The 20299-nt window shown below is 40.0% G+C and overlaps 1 protein-coding gene across 1 annotated transcript in view; it reads left to right on the top strand.

Moving 5' to 3' along the window:
* Positions 1–16837: 16837 nt before the first annotated feature.
* The window catches only part of LOC115492903 (uncharacterized), a 531227-nt gene continuing 527765 nt past the window's right edge, over positions 16838–20299 (top strand). The window contains exon 1 of the mRNA XM_072923227.1: positions 16838–18484. The gene's annotated coding sequence lies outside the window, so the exon portion shown is untranslated. The remainder of the gene's footprint in view (positions 18485–20299) is intronic.

Genomic DNA, 20299 nt, shown 5'->3' with positions numbered 1-20299 from the left:
TTGGCTTGTTTTGTAGAACTGAAATACTGTCTGGTTTTAATGAAGAATCTTAATTATTTTGTGGAAAAAGAGATTTAATGCGTCCTTAGGCAATCCTGTTACCTGACACTATTTTGATTCCTTCTCTTTTTAGAGAATGCTTTGTGTTAGATCAGTAAAATATGTGAATATTTATTTGTATGTTTTTATTGGAGCGACACAACTTTTCTTTACAGGTTTTCAAATGGTGTTTGAATATCTGCTAATAAAAAGCCACAGAGGGAAGGGGTGATGAAGTTCAGACCACCTAGAAATGCAGTGGGCAGAAATGTGGGCATCTCATATGCAAGAGGCAGCAGAGTTCAATCTTAGCACGTATCAGTCTGAGAATTTATTCACTCTGGAGAGACACTGGATCACAATGTACAAGGAATAGAATAGTGGCCTTCAATTCAAAATCTGTTCAGGGCTGTTCTCCACTCCTCTTTTCCATATTGCAGTGCTTCATGCTTTTTCAAACCACCCATTTATTTTATCAAATTCTTTTTTTTAAAAAAAGAATATTGACATTTTAGAATTGAAATACTGCAAAGGAGAATTATTTTAGGTCTGAGACTGTTGATGTGTGGGATATCCCTCTTAAAGAAAAAAGGTATGCTTACTGTGAAGTGGGAGAGGATAGATTTTAAAAGCTTTTACATTTTGCACCTGTTCCACTTCGATTTGAAACTCAAGAATATGCCTGCTTAGCACTGTATTTTTAAACAAGGTTTTGAACAGATCAGGCTTCCTATTTTTTTAATAATAATAAAAATAATTAGATCTGAAAGAACAACTTTATTTCATTATGGCTAACAGATTTTGAGTTTGAGTGTTTGTGGAAGCCTTTAAGGAAAGCTCTCCTTTACCCCAAAGGAGCCAGTTACCCTCATCTGTTTAATCTTTCACAAAAAACACATGGGGAAAGGCTCTCTTTCTAACGTGAAAAAGATTTTTAAATAAAAGGAAGACGGGAAGGATGAGACTTGGTTTTTGTTTTGGATTTTTTTTTTATTCAGTTTCTGAAAATATGAAAATAATCCATTGAAGTTCATAGTAGTGAAGATAAATGTGTATTCCTTTGCAAAGACAAACTTTTCAGTTGAATTGAATTGAGCAGAAATAAATATATATGTATTTTGCTATTTTAATATATTCTTAATATCTTAATTTAAACCTTCAGTGGAATAATTAGTGATTACATTAATGTGAACTCATTAATGGTTACATTAACTTTGTCTTAAAAGCCTTGTTTTTCTCACTGCAGTAAGGCAGTTGATATCTTGGATGCATAATGCCAGCACAAAACCTCTACAAGTAACTGTAAGGTAGTAAAGCATACAGTCCATTTGGCTACCTGATAATCTGAGGCTGAATTGTGTAAGGAGGTATGGAATCTTCAAGATGGGGATTATGAAGGGTCTTATCAGGGGTTTTTCTTAGTTAATAGAACAGAAAGACTAAGGAAATTTAACCAAAATTTATTTATAAAATAATCTGTACCATCAAATCAAAGGGGTTTTTTTTTCCAGATGTTGCTTCATAGTGAGAAAAAGCCTGAATTTACCCTTTTTCACTTAATTGCCCTTTTTTTTTAATCTCTCCCAAACATGTATCTTCATTTTAGCTGCCTGATCCTATTGCTTTACTTGAAGTAATATTTTGTTAGTATCAAGAATCATAGTTGTTTCTAGTTCAAGCTACCATAGCAGGTCTGTCAGTCCCAGCCTAACAGAAAACCATGAGCAGCAGGAGAATTGAGCTGAACAAATGAAGATGATGGGTGGATGGAGTCAGTTTGTACTTCCTAGATGTGGGATATTCGGAATCACACCAGACACCAAGAACTTGACCTTTGCTAGTGAGTCAGTATTGCTTTGTGGGCAGTCTCTGCTTTACTGCAGGGGACAGGTTTGCTTGAGAAAACCTGAAGTATGAGCAGACCCAAAAGCACATGCTTTGTGTTCAACCATGAACATACCAAAATCTCATAATATCTGCATTAAGTATCTTTCAGGTTATTTTTAGGCTACTCCTGTGAAGATTGCAGCACCCAGAAGGAACTGGACACCACCAGTAGCACACAGGAGACAGCTGGATACTGGCCAACAAACATAAAGGTTCATAAAGGGAGACAATGGTTGCTGCCCGTATTCATCATTTTATCACGTTCCCTTCTCTCAATCTCCAGTGACTCCAGATGTCTGTGGGAGGCCTTATGTAAGCACAAGGTAAAGAATTTTGATGGAACAATGTACCACTCTAGGTCTGTAATGAGTCACCTCATCTGTGCAGCATTTTTCAACATAAATGTGTGCTTTTAAAAAAATGTATATTCTAGATTTGAGCCTATAAGAATGCAAGAAAAGCAAGTATCAGTCTTGGCAATGAGAGGAAAGTGGTTTCATCTTTCCATTTTTCTTTTTTGGAGAGGACAATAATACAGATATGAAAATGTTCTTATTTAAAGAGGTCTTTTAGCAAAATGCAGTAGGTAGAAGTCCAAAGAGGAGTGATTCAAGTGAAACAATCATCTTTCGTGTGCGTGTGATCCAGTTTTTATGTACTGTGTCCATGAAGATCTTTTGAGGTCATGGATAAGTTATTAACTGCAGACACTCTTAACTCCTAAAGAACATTTTCTTTGTAGGGAAGAATCAGCAGAACATTCCTGCTTGGTTCAGCATTTCTGGTTCAGTTCTGATCATGTGGGAGCAAACTTCTGCAGACATGTCTCTTGCTGCCGTAGACACATGTGCTCCAGCTTTATTGTTATGCCCTTTAAACCTTGGACTTGGCCATGGAATGTTCTCAATTACAAATTTCAGATCTTTGCAGTAAATAGCAGGAAAGGACTCATGCTTCTCAAAAACTGCTTGAGGTAGCTCTTTAAAAGAACAGCTAGGTTTGCTTTCTGGTGGTTGGGATCAACCCAAATCCCCTTCTCACAGGCTGGGAAATGCATAGTGGGAAAGGCTTGTTTTCAGGAGGATGGTCACAGGATGGATTCATCATGATTGTTAAGATAGGGTTATTCTTCATCGCTCTCTTCATATCTAAACTGAAGTACCTCTTGAATAAAGTTTGGGCTCCATGAGTCATTCTTTCACTTTTTATTTCCCCCTCTCCTGTTTTTCCTCAGTGAAGGTCATGTAAATATTGACTTTTCAGGCTTTGTAGTTGGTTGAGTCTCTGATTCACCATCAGCTTGAACTGTACCTTCACCTCCAGGATTCCTCTGCTTCCATCTTCAGTTTCTGTCTTGCTTTTCCTGGAAAGGCCTGGGCAGGATCTGCAGGTCATATAACACCATCCACATGCATACTGTCTGGCAGCTCAGCATCTGAGAGCCTGAAAGAGGGAAGTTATGGATAGTTAGCCAAAGCTAACTAAACTGAAGAGTTTTTCTGTACCACGTCTTGGCATATCAAGAGAAACAAAGAAAAAAGGAAATAATTTGTCAGAGCCTAACTTAACTGAGCACTAAAGGAGTGTGAGGGGTGTCTTGTGCTCTGTATCTTAGCACTACCCTGGTTTATGAAGGTCATAGAGGCTGTTCCTCTTCTGTAGTAGCTTTCATTTTATTCTGATCTTTATACTTTGTCTTGAATTATTAAAACTGCATTCAAACATAACTTCTGGCAAAAAGCAGCTTTTCCTGCTGTCCTGATTTCAGTCAGTAACTGCAGTCCTTACCCACGTCTGTGTTCTGTGTCTGGGTGTTGCCTATCAGTGTTCAGGAATGTATCTGCTTTGTTACCTGTGTTGAAGTTCCCTGGACTCATTTGTACTTTGTGCACATACAGACAAAAGGGGAAGGGCACTAATTCCTGTAGATATTCTTCAAGAAACAAAATTTGCATTTTGTCTGTGACCTTTAATCTGTAACAGTAAAACTTTCAATTGAATGTGGACTAAGGGCTTGGGAAACCTATGGGAGTTTGGGGAAGGGTTGCTTTTTAAAAAAATTGTTGATAATACAGGATCATGAGTGGAGGGAACAACTGTATAAACATAGTAAACTTTTATGTGGATTAAAAAAAAAAATCATTAGTTCAAATAAGTTTTGAGCAAGAAGTAAGTGTTACATAATGCAATTTGAAGAAAACCTCCTGTGGTCTTAGGGAAGCAGTTGGAGTGTTTAGCTTTTGTAAGGAACCTTGATTGGTGAAGCTGAAAAATGTCTAACTTTTAATAGCTCAAGGTAATATATTTTTGTAATCTACATATGAAGCTTTTTTGGTCTGGAAAGTAAAAAAAAAAAAAACCAAAACCAAAAAACAACAAACCAAACTGTCTCCACATAAGCAAATAACCCCCCCACTCCTCCAGGAAGATAATATGGTTCTGCAAAGTCCAAGTTTAGTTTGGATTTTCAAAAAACTTGTTATTTCCTCCCTCCCTTGCTCAGTCTGTTTGAACAAGTACATTATGTTTTGAAATGCATATAATTTGTTTGAATTTCTGAAGGAAAATTTGTCATCTCTGATACTTTTCAATGTGAGATTAAGACCTGTCATTGTATTTGGCACTAGTGGCACTTGTTCCATCCTCAACTGATGGTGATTTTTAGTTACATGGTTGTTGCAAGAAGCTTGAACAGACGATTTGTCACTTCAGCTTCCTTCTGTAGGATGTAATCTTCAACATTCTTTGCATACTAAGGTTTATTCTGCTGTGGTTTAGGAATTTACTCCCCTTCTCCCTTATCTTGGTTCAGTTTAAGGCTATTATCCAAGTGCTTTGCATTGAGCAAGTGAAGCAGCACTGGTTCTGTTTGCCAGTATTCTGCTCCACTGGAGACAGTGACATCTCTGTGCTGCTTGGACTTCTTAAGAGATTTTATGGTGCTTTGTGCTCTGTGAATTTGTTTGAAATTAACGACAATGAAGTTAATTACCTGTTGGTTGCAGTTGACAGAGGAGAGCCATAATGTTATTTTCTGTTTTATAACAAAATAAAATTGAAATAATTTCTCCCTTGACACGTATTTCCACAATATTAGGAAAGCTGTGTATCTTTTCTAAGAAAGTAGAAGTTTCTGGGCAAGATCTGGTAAGTGTTTAAACTGGTCACAATCCCTTCAGGAGGGCACTTGCATGGATAGTGTGTTTGTCCTCCTCTCTTTGTTCTAAACACACTGATTTAAAAGTATTTATGGTGGAGTTTTATTTGGTCTGTAGTAATTTTATATATTTTCTTTGGATAGGCTTGTTTTGTAAATGCCTAATGTCAGTTCTTGGTGTTAAGCAAGAAAGTATGATGCATTCCAATGGGAGTTTTCTGTCAGTTCAGTGGAGCTGTGAAACTTTGCAGTAATTATTCTCAGTTATGTCTATGCTATTATCTGGTTAACTGCCTACTGTCCCCAGCCAAGGCACTTCTAAAACTAAGTAGTGGGCTGAGGGCAAACTATAATTTTTTTGGGGGGATTTTTTGGGTTTTTTTTTTCAAGGAAAAGACAAGCTGTGTGGCAAAGAGAGCTACAAGAGGTTTAAGATAGAAACCAAATACTGGTAAGCTCTGGCTAAGAGAGGGAGAGAGTAATACAGCCAGGTTTAAACTTGCTGTTTTGAGTTATATCTGCTATTAAGACTGAATAAACTTGGAGTGGCTGCAAATGCTGTTCACAAGCCATCTATAAAAGGGTCCTGTGCAAAAAGCATCTACAGAGAAGTGCTGGAAGATGAATAAGTGTTGAGGGCTTCGAAGTACTGTAGTCTAACACCTCTTTCCAGAGAGAGAGTATAGTGGAGTTTAATCCCTGCAGAGTTCAGAAAAGACAGGTGGTGTCATCTACAGAGACACTCAGAGATGTGAGTGGACAGAGATATCTGTCAGGCTTTCTGCAGGGGTCTTCATTTCCTCTTCCTGTGTTTGATTAACCACAGGCTCTTCGCCCCGAGGAGATTCAGTGCTTCTCATTAATGTAGGCAAAGTTGGGTTTGTTCATGAGAAATGATGGAGTGCGGCTCCCTGCTGTAGAAGAGAGGAAACAGGTGTATTTTGGATAGCAACCTTGAGGGGACAGACATGACTTTTTTTGGACTGGGGACAGCTGAAAACAATTGGGCAAAACCCCATCTTTTCCACTGTGTGCATACTGGCTGTTCCCCTCTTTGTCACCAGCTGAGTCTCTCAGCTGTCTGCTTCCTCGGCTGAGCGCCACCTTTGCCACACGCCTGTTTAGTGTCACACCTGCAAGCTCATTTTTACTTCAAGTCCCTTCTGAGCCTCTCCTTTCTAGAGTACAAACCCTGTCAGATAAAGAAAGGATGGCCTTACTTCCTAAAGAGTGAAGGGGCATATCCTGTTTTAAACTTGCACTCAGCTGAATTCAGCTCAGTGAGTACTCAGCTACATTTTGCGATTGACTGATTCATGGCAAAATGTATCCTTCAGGTTTTTCAGATTTCTAAAGTCATTGCTTATATTTCAGCTCCTTGATGAAAAAATCTGCAGGATGTGACTCCTTCCCTTCACTAGTTGTGCTTCCTCTGAAAAGAAGTTCTCAGTAAGAAGAAATCTCTCCTGTCACAACATCACAAAAATGTCTGTGGAATAAACAAAAAGGTTGTGTGCTCTGTGGCCAAGAAGGCAAATGGTGTCCTGGGGTACATTAGGAAGAGCATTGCCAGCAGGTCAGGGAGCAATCCTGTCCCTCTGCTCAGCTCTGGTGAGGCACATCTGGAGTTCTGTGTCCAGTCCTGGGCTCCTCAGGACAGGAGAGACGGGGAGCTCCTGGAGCAGCTCCAGTGGAGGTTAGGGAGATGAAGAAGGGATGGAGCATCTCTCTCATGAGGAAAGGCTGAGGGAGCTGGGGCTGTTCAGCCTTGAGAAGAGACTGAGAGGGAACCTCACCAGTGTCTGTCAGTGCCTGTGGGGAGGGGTCAGAGCAGGGACCAGGCTCTGCTCAGTGGTGCCCAGCAATGGGACAGGAGGCAATGGGCAAGAATTGATGCACAGGAAGTTTCATCTGAACATGGGGAAGAATTTCTTCACTGTGCAGTGACCCAGCACTGGAACAGATCACCCAGAGAGGCTGTGGAGTCTCCCTCACTGGAGATACTCCAGAATCATCTGGATGCAGTTGTGTGCTATGAGCTCTAGTTTGATCCTGCTTGAGCAGGGAAGTTGGACCAGATGAACCACTGTGGTCCCTTCCAACTCTACCCAGTCTGCGATTCTGCAATAAATCATAAATTTTGGTCTTGTAGCCATCTCAGACAGCATTAAAAGCCATGAGATTGTAATGGGAAAGTTCCTCTGGTGATAGTGGTCTCCTTGAAGGGAATGATGGGGCTCCATGTAGCAGCTGGTAGAGTTGGACTTGGCACTAGGCTTTCTTTGACACCAGCACAGCGTGCACAGGTCTGCAGGGATAGCAAATGTTCCAGCAGCACATGCAGCAGGACTGCACGTGGGAATCTACTTCTACATGCTAACCCCAGAGTTACAAATTTCAGCATCACTCCTAAGGATTCAGGACTCCTACACTGAAGAAAGATAAAAAGGTTAAAATTACATCAAACCCACTGCCAATGAACACAAATGTGATGAAACTGAAACCTTTGCTGTCTGAAAATCTTACATGGTCACAGCCTAATGATGAGGAATGCAGCTAAAATACTTGATGTTCAATTTTGACCTGAAATTCAGTTTGTATTACAATATTTTAAAAGTTTATATCTCTTATATGGCCCATCTAGTTAAACTAAAAATCTTTAAGTTTTCACTGGAGTGCTAAGTGGCAGTGTATATACTTTTTGATCTTTTTTTAAACTTGTTGAGCTTTTCCTCTGACCTGCACAGGAAATAGTTTTAAATTAATCCATTAATTTGGACAGTATTTCTTCTGTAAATGTATATAATATGTGTGCTATTGACAACGCTTTTATATTGTGGATTTTTGAGACCCTGGGGGTTTGTCTGGTATAGGGTTAGTTTGTTTTTATGCTGGTGCTGCACCATCCTGGGGAATAGGGGCTGCTGAGAGCTGAAGCGCATCTCTGCCGTACTCCATGAAAAACTTGAATGCTGCCCTCAGCCATGGACACAGCTGCCATCTGGGAAATCTGTGGTGACCTCCAGCATGAAAGGCTTCTAGAACACTGAATTTCCTCAGTCCGTATGTATTTACTGAGAGTATTGAAGTCTGGATTTGGGTGGTGAGAACTGTGGGCTGCCCGGGCAGCTTGTGCACTCCCCATCGCTGGCAGCATCCAGGGCCAGGCTGGATGGGGCTCTGGGCACCTTGGTATGGGGGGGAGGTTGTCGGAATCTGTGGTATTGGTGATTCCGAGATTGTAGAAAGTCTCTGTCTTTCTGCCCCGTTGCCAAAGAAGAAGCCATAATTCGTCTGTGCTGGTTTCAAGGTTGTTTATTCTGTTTATCTCTAACATGTTCTGCTGCCCTGCCGCAGCTCTGTCCTGCAGGGCAGCGTGCGAGGCTCTGCCCCTCAGTGGGATGGTACAAACATTATATACCAGAAATTACGTGTACTATATTTACAATAATGTGCCAATATCTATCATCTACGTTGAACAGTGTGTCCCCAGCCTAAACCAACAGAAAAATGCCAACATCACCAAGAACATGGAGGTAAGGAAGAAGAAGGAGGAAGAACAGGATCAGGCCCACTTTCCTCCATCTTAGAACTCCTGACCCCCATGTACAAAGTAAAACCCCCCTGTACAGGTACTAAAACCCCCCTGTACAATACTAAAAAATTTTTCCCTCTAATTTGTGACTACTTTTACTATACCATCTAACTCTCTGTGACCGCTTGTTCCACCTTCAAAGTTGGTAATTCATTCCATGGTTCAAACTCAAGATCACAGCTGTTTTCAGCTGCTTGCCAGGGTCTAAAATGCTTTTGACCAAGGCCTGGAACCTCTGAAAATGTCTGTGGGACATTTTGAGTTCCGACAGGAGGTGTTCCTGCCCAGGGCAGGGGTTGGAGCTGGTGCCGCTTCATTTCCCTTCCAGCCCGGGCCATTCCCGGTCCCTGCAGCACCGCGGGGCCGCAGCGGCACCTGCCGGTCCCTGGCAGCCCTGCCGGGATGCGGCGCTCCGTGAGGGGCGAGTCCGGGATGGTTCCTGCGGGACAGGCAGAGCCCTGCGAGCCCCGGGGCCCGGGCTGTGCAAACACCCTCGGACACTCGGTGTTCCCGCAGTGAAAGCTCCGCTGGGCTGAAGGAACCCCCCTGGACAGAGCCCCCAGAGACACTGTCTGTGATCTCTGTCCATGGAAAAGAGTTTTCAATCCTACAGGATGAATTAAAAGCTCTGAGTGTTTGATATAAGTAATAATTAAGTGTGGCACGGGTGCAAAAGTAAAATTTTAGGTTTCTAGATTAGGGGTTCAAAGGAGACAAGAGGGAGGAAGTTGAGTGTGTCTCATCCTTTTTCTTCTTCTTCATGCCCTCCATGTTTCACTGTGGTGTTGGCATTTTTCTGTTGGTTTAGGCTGGGGACACACTGTTCAATGTAGGTGACAGATATTGGCACGTTATTGTAAATCCAGCACAGGTAGTTTCTGGTATTTAATGTTTGTAACATGCCACTGAGGGCAGAGCCCCACACGCTGCCCTGCAGGACAGAGCTGCAGCAGGGCAGCAGAACATGTTAGAGATAAACAGAATAAACAACCTTGAAACCAGCACAGACGAATTATGGCTTCTTCTTTGGCAGCGGGGCTGAAAGACAGAGACTTTCTACAATCCCTCAGATTCCGACACATTGGTACCACTGCCGTGGCTGTGGCAGCATATACCAGCTCCCAGGAAGCATTCCTAGGAAAACCACTAGGGCTTTTTGAGACTCAGGTGCGCCCATAAACAAGACAATTTAGAGTAGTTTATTAGCAGATGTTTAAAAAAATATGACATCGTGAGTTTAGCTTTTCTACCTGTAAGGTTGTGTGTAAATGGGAGATTTGGGACAGTCATACACTGGAAATTTTCAGGAGCTTGTGTTGTAGATAATTTTCTTTTGGTTTGTCTTAAATGTCTATGAAAATAGTAATTTTACTTATTTATGTATTCACTTTTTAAGTCTACTAATGATGTCTAGCAGGAAAGAGAAAGCACAGCTTGTGAGATAATGAAATAAGGTTTCATTTGGATGCCTAGAGCAGGTTAACTAGTAATTAGTGGGTTAATAACTAACTGATGGGTTTCTTGCATATTTGGAAGTGTGTACGTGTGAACAAGTGTGAATACAAGATGATCTGGCATAGTTGATGCCATAGTTCCACAGAGATACTTGAGTGAGAAATAAAATTGCTGTATTTTTTTTTTTATTGCTACTCTTCCTAGCAAATCAGATAATTTTGGCGTTATGTGCTCAAGAATGGCAAACATAGCATATGTGGCTGTGCTTGTCACGATCAAAGTATCAGCATCATGATATCATGACAATGGAACACAAAGTTTGTGATTGAGCTTTTCTGCTGGGTTTGAACTTGCTCTGAAGTTCGGACCTGAGCTTGCTCAGGTCATTGTGGTGCCCACCTGAAAACAGAGGCATTCAGGAGCTTCAGCATCCTCTTTGCTGCCTGCAAAAGAGCAAAGAACAGATTAATCTTTATTGTGCTCACCTAGTTTGAGATTCAGAGGCAGACCAAAGCTTGCTTTAGCTAATTAGGCCCTCTAATTGGATTTTAAAAGTTATTAACCTTTCAAATAGGCTCTCCAGAGTGGCATGTCAGCATGTTCTGAGCTAATGTGCAGCCAGCTCTTGGTTCCACTTGCAGGGCTGACAAGCAGAGGGCAGGCAGGGTTGAGTTGCTCCTTGGGGAAGGGAGGGCAGGGAAAACTCTGTGTCCCTGCTCTGCTTTGGCAGGGGTGCAGGAGAGGAAGGTGGTGCCAGTTCTCAGCATGCCCAGGTAGCTTCTGCCTTACATTCTCCATCACTTCCTGCTCATGGAACCAGCTGAGCTTTCACAAGGAGGTGGAAAGAAGAAATTAAACTCTCACAAAGGAAGTGCTTTTTTTTCTCCTTTGATGCTGTCTTGCCTTTGTGTTTGCCCCTCTTGTGGCATATATTGCATTTCTTCATCCCACAGACTGTAAGAGGTTCCCCCTAAGGTGCACATTACAGAGATCTGAGAATGGCAGGCCAGACTGAGGGGTGTGCGTTCATGAAAAGCTGTAAAACAAAATAATATTATTTTCTGGGCATATTGGAAGGTATAATTAGTCTTCTACAATTTTTTGAACCAGCTCTGTGGGCAACTTTTTAATTCTTGATGAATTTAAGTGGCCTTTAGTATTTGTGTTTCTGTGCCACTCAGCCCCACATGTGCAAGACCAAAATAGTCCTACGTGAACACGTCAGAGATAACCTGAGATGTTTGGATATCATGACTCGTGGTCAAAGTTACAGAGGTGAATGAATTTGTGTTGCTGTAGCATGTCTACAAGAGTTTTTCTGCATGCAGTTCTCCTTACCCAATGTGTTTTAGGAGTCGTGAAATTTTATTTTTTTTCCCAATGTGTAGTGTATGAGATCACATGGGCACGAAAGAAGATAGATGAGTGTTTACTTAAAGTGGCCCCAAGAAATACAAGCCAATGTACAGGAGAAAGTCTCTCTGATATTCTGTTTTCATATAACAAGGAGTTTAAACCTCCCAGCTCTCAAGACCTATTGCATTTTTCTTTCTTGCCATCATAATTACTTTTCCATGGCTTGTAAGTTCCTCTGCGAGAGCTGGAGACCTGAGGCCAGCACTGAGCCATTTTTGTTCCTGCTAAAGTGCTGCCATTTGATGGATTTAATTTACACAGCAGCTGCTCCATGCTTGCTGCTCCCCTTCCTGCTGTCTGGAGCAAAGCTGATGCTCTACCTGCTCCAGAGAGCTCAGCCTGGCTTTCCCAGCCATGTCACACCCTGCCTTGCTGGCAGCCTGGTGATGATGGACTTCTGTCAGTGCTCAAAGCTCCAGGGCTGACAGCAGTCCCCAGCTGCCAGCCTGCTCTCTAGCACAGAGCAGGAGGAAATATGTCATGCTTCTGGTGCTGAGCTTTTGTCCATGGTTTCACTTCCAAATGCTTTGCTGAGAAGCATCAGGAACTTTCTTCAGCTGCACATTGTATGTACTCACTGTGAAATATTGAGAGAGAAGAATGCAAGAAGTCAAGGATGGGATTAATGTGTGCAGTAGTAGCACCCAATGATAACACTCAGTTATCTTTCTTCTTTTTATGCAAATTTGCCGGGTTCCACCCTGAGTGAGAAACCTGTAGATATGGAATTGCTGTCTGATATATGAAATTTTTCTTCATTAAGTACCTACACTGGTGGAAGAAGGACTTTGCTCTCCCTTACATTATTTCCAGCTCTAGTGGTGTCTTGTTGCAGAACCAAAGCATGCAGTAAATTGTATTTGGTTTGTTTGTTTTTTGTTGGTTTTTTTTTTTTTTTCCATTATAGTCCTTGTTCTTGCAGTTGCTAAACTCTTTCTAGAATATACTGGGAGATTTCTGAACTGATTAGTTGTCCTATGTGTTAAAACTAACATAGTGCAGTGCTATTCCCTCCTCACATATCAAGGCTTGTAAGTATTCTGTGTGGTTCATTCAGCAGAGTTTGTGCTGTAATGGAAACGTTCACTGGGAATATGTGGCTGTGACCTGTACAGTCTGAAATGACGCACACTTGAAAAAATCTTAATGTGATATGTTGTCATGAGGGGTTATAAAAGCATGAAAAATAGATTGCTGCCCTATTCCTCCTCTGAAAGATTGATTATACGCTTCTTGGAAATGTGGTTTCAATTTTGGAGAGCCAAGTCGTGGTTTATGAGCAGGTACCCCAGAGCAAACTCAACCCTGCAGCAATTGGACCTGACACTCACTTGAGGCAGGGAGGGACACAAGACTTGGGGATGTGTAGTCTCATCATCACCTTCTGGTTTGTGTTAGAATATGTTCTTGAAGCCCCAGCTGAGATAAAAGTTCTCCTGTTGCATCTTTAAATTTTAAAAGACACTGTGGAGAAAGATGTGTCCTCCCCAGTGTAGGGAAAGGAAGTTGAACAGAAATAAAAAAAGGGTAAGGTTGGGCCATGTGTTTGAGGACTGCATTTCTATTTGGGATGCTGTCTTCCTTCTAGAACCACAAGTATCTAGTGAAGCTGGTTGAATGGTCCTTCTTTCCCACTCAGGAAAACTGAAAATATGTTTAAACCCAAAAAGTCTTGAATATTTGCTATCAAGTCAGTCTTCATCTGCTCCTCCTATAGATCAGACAGAACAGTTGCTGTCTGTAATCTGGGATTGGCACAAATGAGTGTGTATGAATAGACATATATGTATGCATGTGTTCGTGTGCTTATTGTGATTCTTCCTCTACAAAGAAGAAAATGGAATATGCTGTGTGTTCAGAAAAAGGCAAAACCCTTCAGAGTAGCATTTTAACAGTCCTGGATGGCTGTAGGCTGCCACTCCAGCAGATTTGTTTGCAAGGGCTTGGTAGTTCCACTTTGAAAGCTGATAATCAATATTTTAGTTCAAAGCTACTCAAACCTCTGCAAGCTCACAGCCTAAAAATAACATTAAAGGTTTTTTGTTTGTTTGTTTTGACTTCAGAAAAATTAATACTTAAAAAAAAATCACTTTAAAAAGTAATGAACCATGGAAAAAGCATAAAAAACCTGAGAAAATCTACAGAGATCATAGGTCAAATACAAATGTCCAGATTTTAGAGTGCTGTGTGGAGCAAACACTCTCCAGAATGTTCATTACCATAGGTATCTGATATATTCACATCACAAGTCTTGAATAATATTGTCACTTTATAAAGAAAATGTTACTTATGATTTAGTTGAAAGTAGAATAGGAATCATTTTAGGGTAACTGTAATGTCAAAGCCAATTAAAATTCAGCTTTATTATATTGATATTAAAGCTATTGGAGTGAGTGCACCGTAGGGAGTTGTTCACCTATTAGCTAGTTCTGTGCTAAATGGAACTTCAGAAAAACTATTTTTGAGGGGATAAATGCTTAAGATAAAAGTGGATTTAAGCTGTCATTTTCAGCTTCTAATGTGTACCTTTTATTTTCTCTGTTAAAGCCTTGGTGTTCCAAGTGAACTGTAAGATTCCAGAGGTCAGAAGTGTTTTGTGTGTGGCTTTTTGCATGGCTACCATGGATCACTGTTTGCACAAACAGCAGCAGCCACTTGGATACCAATGCAAACACCCTTGCTCAAATGACCATTTAGTGGCAACTCATCCTGGGACCCAGCTTTTACTCCTTATTTAGCTGTACTTCTCCTGAAGGAAGAAGAGGGGAAGAGGCTTTCTGTCATCACTCATGTCAGAATGAGCTGCTCTGCAGTCCTTTCAGTCCTGTTTCAGATTGCACAGAATATTGTGAGTTGGAAGAGACCCACGATGATCAATCAGCAAGTGCAGCTCTTACATGTGAGGCCTGGGCAGGGATCAAAACCACAACCTTGGTGTTGCTAACACAGTGCTCTGCCCAGCTGAGCTACTCTCAGGGACTCGTGGTAAATCAAACCACTGTGCTGGCTCCTCTTGGGAGCAGCTGGAATAAAGAAGTCCACAGTAAACAGCTCCCATCTCGTGATCCTTGGGAAGTTGAGAGAAAACAGAATTGAATGGAAAGTTGCTGGCATGGTACTGATGTTGCTGCAGAAACCAGAGAGGCTCACAGGAGATGCTTTCACACAGGGGATGCTTCCTTGCAAAAAATCTTCAGCGCTGTGCTGCACAATTGCTGGTAGCAGTGATACAATCGTAGTAATTGTAATTGCAATTAATAGTAAGGCACATTGCCCCACCAGGACTATAGGGACTGATAAATAAGGAGGATGAGCCTTAGCACTCTTTAGCCCTGATAGTTTTTGGTGACAATGATGCCTTATAAAGGCTGACCTAGAACAAAGATTAGACAGAGCTAAAGAATAAAGTAAGTATTTATTAAGAGGCCTCAGATAGATCCACCTTGAGCAGCACAACCCAAAATGGCCACAAAATGGACAACAGGTCTCACACTTTTATAAGTTTTGGTACATTAGCATATTGTAGCTAATTGTCTAATTAAAACTTTAGCACATGAAGTCCCATCCTTCTTGTTTTCTCTCTTTGGTCCACCGTTGTTTATGCTCTTGGGCCTGAGATCTGGATCGGTTTGTCCCTGGGTCCCCAGCTAGGGAAGGAATTGTTTTGCCTACCAATTCCATGAAGAGAGCTTACTATCCCCTAATATGAAGCTTAGACTTACACACTAAAGGGTAGAATCTGAAAAATATAAAAGCTAAAATGTGAGGCATCACCAAGTGCTCCTTGTAAAATATGAGTGGTGATATTAAGAAAAGTTATTACCATTTTGTAATATGGTAATAATAAACCAGTGCTGAATGTACTCCTTTAAATCCCCCCTCCAGTCTTCAGAGCTAAATGTCCTGTTTGGTTTGGAAGCTGAGGAAACAAGCAGTTTTTGAATACTAGTTTTGGAAATTTGGAAATTCTGTTCTTTCTATAATTGTGGAAGGCAGAGAACAGCATTATACACACATGTAAAACATGATTTTATTTTCCTTTCTCTGGTGTGGTCCCAGCTGCTTTTTCTAAAATCCTTTCAGCACTTTGAGGGAAAATTTTAAGTGCCAGAAAATTCAAGCACAAGGTAAAAAGTGTTTATAAAAGGAGTGCCAAAATTTGGAAAACATGTAACAGCAGCAATATGAAACTGGATATATTGCTGCTGTGTTTTCTATTGTTGGCACTTTGATTACTGTTACTTATTACTTACACAAGATTATATTTCTCACTGTGAGAAAAGGTCATTAGAAAATAAATGCTATTACTTTGCTACTAGAAGTGAATGAAGCACTGAGATTTTTAATTCTCAGTGCAAAAATAATTTTGGTGCTCAGTCATACCCCACATTTTTTTGTTTGTGTGTTTGGGTGGGGTTTTGTTTTGAGGGGGTTTGTTTGTTTGTTTTATTTTGTTTTTGTTTTTGCAGCTGTCTGTCTCCTAAATATAAATTTTTACATGATCAGATTGCTTCTGTTTCGCTTAGGTATTTAAGTAGAAAATATGGAGAAGAATGTTGAAGAATGAGTACTAATGATTGCTACATCTATGTCTATGCCTTTCATATTTTCTTTTTAATTTAAGGTGAGGTTTAAAAAGAGACACTACTTCAGTAAACACCTTAGCATCATTGACATTGGGGACATTAAGGAAATTTCCATAAACCTTTAAAAATCCAAATGCTTTCTAGGAGATGAAGAAGTGTTTAAGCAATAGAATGCATGAAAACTATCTACTCGTCCTTTAAAAACAAGAATGTGGTCTATAAATGCTGTCATAAATTTGTTCCTCTTGTGTAGATCTGCAAGTTTTGATAATACCTCAACAATGTGGGTGTGCTGTTTTATGGTGTTCATGTGAATGTACCCATCTTCTACCAATAATGGAGTGCAGAGAAGCTCTGGCTGTACTGTTTTAATTACTGTTGTTTTGGGTTTTTTTGTTGTTTTTTTTTTTTTTTTTTTAAACTGTTCACTTGGGCATCTGAAAGTCAGACTTGAATTGTGCTTTTAGACATTGACTTTTCAGAACCTCAGTCAATTGTTTAAAGATATTGAGGAATTTTATTACATAGGAATTTATTCCCAGTGTTGGGAAACACTGTACTCTTAATATATCTACAATACTGTGTTTTACTACTAGTTCAAAGTTCTGATAATCCTATTCCTTAAAAAAGTGTTTGGGGTAGTTTTGGTTTGTGGGTTTTTTGGGGTTTTTTTTTTTGGTTTTTTTTTTTGTTTTTTTTTTTTCATAGAGGACTGAGGAGGCACTAGGAAAAAATAGAGCAGTTTTAATAAAGGAAGGTTGTTCTTCTGATAAATATATTTGCTTGCTCATCTGGTATGAAGCAAGTGTTCATTAGCTGTAAACAGCCAGTTTTTGTTTTCATATGATTCAGGTAAAGTATCTTGTGGAATTTTTTTTTTTTTTTGCTAATAGAAGACAGAACTGGGCATTCCTTGATCCTACATAACAAAACATTTGCCTGTTCAACAAACTGAGACTTCAGAATATACCTGCATGATTTTTGGGAAGTTAAAGCTACTTTGGAGCAGTTGCAGTGAATCAGTGAAACTGATCATGGTATTGAAATAGCCCAACTTGGTTAAGTTTCTGCTTTGGACAAACCCTTAAAATTTTTTTATTACATCATCTTAAGGCTTAAGATTGTATAACATATAGTCACAACTGTTTACTTGTTGGCCCCCCACCAACTACTTCTTAAGGTGTCACATGCTTTGGTTCAGTTTCCAGAAAAAGACTCCTCTTCCTAAATGTGTTAGGTGGTGATGAGATTATCTAATTTCTTCAGTTTTTCTCTCCAGCTGAATTCATTGCTCTGTGAGGGAGTTTTCTTGTTGAGGTAGAGATAAATGAGTCTGTAAATCCAGGAGGGGTTTAGCTGTAACCCTGGAAAGAAGTTCTGGCTGGCTCTGTAAGCCCCAAGGCTGCAGAGTGCTGGAAGCTGGGAACAAACATTCGAGCAAAAATCCCAGTGTGCTTGCCTGTGTTACCCCTGGCACAGCATTTGGGACAGGATATGGGGCTGGAAGAGCTCTTGACTCTGGCCAGTAGAGCCTTTTAAATGTTGTTGTTACCTGAGGGGTCTGATCTGTCTTGCCTGCCTTACCCTGCAATGTGGAGTTTTGTGGTGGATCCTCTGACACACCTTGGGATCCCCCTGGAAGGGATGGGATGGGAAACCTCCCTGCACCTTCTGTGCCTGCTCACTGCCCATTTCTGCAAGAGCAGGTGCACCTGTGCTCAGTCTTCCATGCAATTTGCTGACCCTCCATCAAGTGAAAAATCAAAGCAAGGTGCTTGGATAGGGGAGGAATAGAAAGTAATTAAATTGAGAAACTTCTGTGCCAGCTGTGCTTTGCAAGGTTTCTCAGTTGAAAGCATTTTTTTGTCTTTCTTCTGTCTAAACTAAGGCTGAAATTTAATTTGAATGTCTTGTGGTCATGCAATACCCTGGGAATGAGTCTTATTAAACAGCCTGTATCAGGACTGTACAAATAGTAGACCTTCTTAGTCTGAATGAGCTTTAACTTTGCTATGTTAGTACAGAATAATTAGCAGAAAACCAAAATGCAATTTTGCCTAAAAGAATGGCAGTTCTGGGGCTTTACCTCACCTATAGCCTTGCAAGGCTTTTAGTGTCCTGTCAAGCAATCTGTCAGAGCAGGAATGCTGAGAGCATTCATTTTTTACTTCAGTTCTTTTCTTACAGGAGCTCAAGTGACTCCACTAAAACTCTGGCATTTATCACAGACAAAATTAGGTCAGAAGAGAGCACAGAGGTACTGAACTGAAAAGAGATAAATTCATCTTTAGAAGAAAAAGGGAAGTCTCAAACTCCAAAGTTGGGTTTAATTTGTCTCCTCCACATAAGGTAAGTCTTTTCCTGAGGGATTTTCCAGATAAGCTAATGGTGTCTCTGATATAAATGTACTATTAATTTTTGTAGGAGGTATATTAATAATTTTTTTGTTGAGCTATATAACTCAAGTAACTGAAGAACATTATATTTCCTAAAATTAAACAAAAGCAGCCTAGGGAAGACTCCATCCCAATTTGGTCTTGTGGTTAGTGTCCAGTCGTGGAAGTTGCTGAGCATGTTTAGGTGGCAGCAAGAGTGGTGGGATTTTTATCTCATCATTAATTGCAGGACCCCAGTACTTGTATTCTGGTTACTGTCAGTCTGGTGATAAAGCTGATAGATAAAATTTGATTGTATGTGTGACTGCCTGATGGTGTGACATTATCTAATGTGAAAAATTGCAGCTTTCCAATTTGCATTTAAGGCAACAAATATTAGGATCTTAGCTATAGAACATGTTTCTTGATTGTAGAGGTTGTTACAATGTAGATAAGGCTTGAATTTTTTGCTGGGCCTGCTGGAATATGTAAATACAGAAATATCACACTCCCAGAAAATAGCCTCTTGAAGAAGATGCCTCTGCCTAAATATCTTTCAGAACACATTAGTGCATTTGCCACTTGCTCTTCTTCTCATGAAAATCTGATATTACCCAGATATTTTTTACTAGAAGAATTCTTCTTGTCTAAAAGCTTTTGCAAGCAATTAATTCTCCTGTGAATTCACTATCTAAAGCCGTAACATTATTGCCTCTCTCAATAAACTGAATGAGAATGGGTAACTCCAGATTTATCATTCAGTTATGATACAAACCCCCAGTAAAAACTGAAAACTTTCTTACAACCAACCTACAACTCTGCAAGAGGTGCATCATGGTTCTCACTGCAGCACTACATTTAACATTTAATAATCCTGATGAATCAGTCTTTTGCAGCAGAGGGGATGTGGGGAAGAAGATTGGAAAGGGGAAGCAGGATACACAGGAGATGATTTCTGGCAATTTTTCTAGTGTTAATAATGTGTTACATTATTAACATTACTGTGTATCAGTTAAAATAAAAAATATTTAAATCCAGCAAGAAGAAAGTCAGGAAAACACATGTGGTTCCAGATGTCCTGTAATGTGTTATGAAGAGAGCCCACATAGTCCCAAGTGAAAATAGAAAATAAGAAAATTTGTCATTTGGACCTTAATGCTGATTGCTCATAGTTGGGGTTAAGTACAGTGGTGTTTAGAAAACCACCTAGACCTATTTTGAATACAAAATAGATACCAGTTAAAAAAAAATAATAAGAAAAACACTTATCTGAATGAAGATTTTATTTTCCCTTATTTCTTAACAAAGCTGTGTGGGAGTGTATTGCTGCTATGCAAATTGTATTTGACAAAAGCAGTACGTGTCTGTTTAAGAGCATCTCTTATCACCAAGTCATTTCTAATAATAGCTTAACTTTTGATACTCTTGATACCAAAAATAATTTTCATAAATATTTTATAACAAATTGTCAAATCCTTATGTAAAAGCATTTACTGTATTTGCAGCTATATCTTTGGGGTGCAAGACACTAACTTTTAGAGCAGATTTATTTTAAGAATTATTATTTTTTTTTAGCACAATCCCATGGTAAAGTCAGATTCTAAAAGGTGAGGACAGACTTTTTATAAGGTTGGTAAATCAAAGTTAGTCTGTCAAGATCCTACTGTTATTGCTAGAACTTTTAATTAACTAACTTCTAAAGAATTACCACATCTGCATATAGGAAGAATAAATCACTGAGGTATAAAGCACAAGACCTTCTTAATGTCCTTGTAAATAACATGGAAAA

This window comes from Taeniopygia guttata, chromosome 1 (genome assembly GCF_048771995.1).
Source record: "Taeniopygia guttata chromosome 1, bTaeGut7.mat, whole genome shotgun sequence".
Classification (NCBI taxonomy): domain Eukaryota; kingdom Metazoa; phylum Chordata; class Aves; order Passeriformes; family Estrildidae; genus Taeniopygia; species Taeniopygia guttata.
The sequence above is the reverse complement of the archived record's forward strand: the minus strand, read 5'-3'. Positions and strand labels throughout refer to the sequence as shown.